At 48.7% G+C, this 1710-nt stretch overlaps 1 pseudogene; it reads right to left on the minus strand.

Annotated features, from left to right (window-relative positions):
• Positions 1–663: 663 nt before the first annotated feature.
• On the minus strand, positions 664–1217 carry LOC111545055 (annotated as a pseudogene).
• Between the last annotated feature and the right edge of the window lie 493 nt (positions 1218–1710).

The raw sequence follows: 1710 nt of genomic DNA on the forward strand, positions 1-1710 counted from the left end.
ACCCTGTCTCTACTAAAAATAAAAATAAAAACAAAAAAATAGCCAGACATGGTAGTGCGTGCCTGTAATCCCAGCTACTCAGGAGGTTGAGGTGGGAGAATCGCCTGAGCCCGGGAGCTCAAGGCTGTAGTGAGCTGAGATTGCACCACTGTACTTCAGCCTCAGCAACCAGAGTGAGACCCTGTCCAGAAAGGGAAGGGGAGGAGAGAGGAGAGGAGGGGGTCCAAGACCAGATGCCTGAGGACACTAAAGACAGGAGGTTGGTAAAGGAGACAATAGAAGGAGCAGCCAGTGTTGGAGGAGAAAAGCCAGGAGAAGGGGTGCGTGAAGCCTAGTGAGGCAGGGTTCACAAAGGAGGAAGGGAACAAGGAGTCACGTGCAGAGATGAGCACTCAGAACTGACAGCTGGATTGAACCCTGTGGTGGGTAATTGATGACCTTGTGAGGAGTAGATATGTTGAGAGATGGGGGTGAAAGTTGTTCACAGTGGGTTCAAGGGAGAATTGAAGCAAGAACAAATGATCCTTTCAAGACATAAAGGTGAGTAGAGAGCTGGTGTAGTAGCCAAGAGAAGAATAGCAAGACCAAGAGAAAGTTGTTGTTGCTGTTTTTGTTTTTTTGTTTTTCAAATGATCCTTATTGAAATATTTTCCATTGTGTGTCTTAACTAGCTGGGCATTCCACAGCACCACCGTTGATGTCACCTATGATGTCATGAGGGTGGTGGCCATCAACATTGTAGCCCACAGACTGGGGAGTCCCCAGTATCTCTTTAATGATTCCAGAGAGTTCTCTGGCTAAAGATCAGTGCCACATGTGTCGAGCAATGTTGACGATCTCATCAAAAGTGATATTTCCACGGTGTTTAATGTTTTTCTGTTTCTTTCTGTCTCTTGGCGGTTCCTTGAGGGCTTTGATGATCAGGACAGAAGGCACCACCTCAATCTGGGCCTGTCTGTTCTGAATGGTCAGTTTCACTGTAATCCTCAGATCCTTTCAGTCACTGGTTGCTTTAGCAATGTCATCACCAACCTTTTTTTGGAAACAGACCCAGGGGGCTGATCTTGGGGGCCAACACAGATGTGGTGCTCACTTCACCCCCGGTGCACCTCAGGTATATGATTTGATCTCGTTGGGGTAAAACTTTGGCAGCATGGCAGACGTGGCTAGATTCAGGATGACCGAAGAAAGTTGCACCTTGGCCTCCTCCCAGCTGAAAGCCGAAAGCCTTGTTGCTGTTTTTTGAAGAGATGCTTGGATTAACAACTTGTTTGTAAGACCTAGTAAAGAGAAAGTTTGAGGACACACGAGCAGAGGGGAAGAAAGACTGGAGGGAAGAGAGATGTGGGGGAGGAACTGGCATGTGCCAGGAGCCTGGAGACAGGAGGGGAGGCAGAGCCCAGGGCCTGGGTGCAGGCAGAGGAGCAGGTGTGGGGATGAGAACTCAAGGAAGTCCTCTCCCATGGTTTTTAGATCGTTAGTGATACAGGAAACATAGTCATCAGTGCAGAGTGGGTGTGGGAAAGTTTTTAGGAGAGAAGAGAGGTCTTTTAGGGAAGTGGGAATGTCAATGGGCAAGAGAAATGCAGTCCAATGTCAGCCCAGCCCAAAGACCAACTTGGTGCTGAGACTTTGAAGGGAGACTAGTCAGTGAGGGGTGATCTTCTCCTGGCCAGACCCTCTCCCAAGGCTGGGTGAGATGGAAGATCC

This window comes from Piliocolobus tephrosceles, chromosome 8 (genome assembly GCF_002776525.5).
Source record: "Piliocolobus tephrosceles isolate RC106 chromosome 8, ASM277652v3, whole genome shotgun sequence".
NCBI classification, from domain to species: Eukaryota; Metazoa; Chordata; class Mammalia; order Primates; family Cercopithecidae; genus Piliocolobus; species Piliocolobus tephrosceles.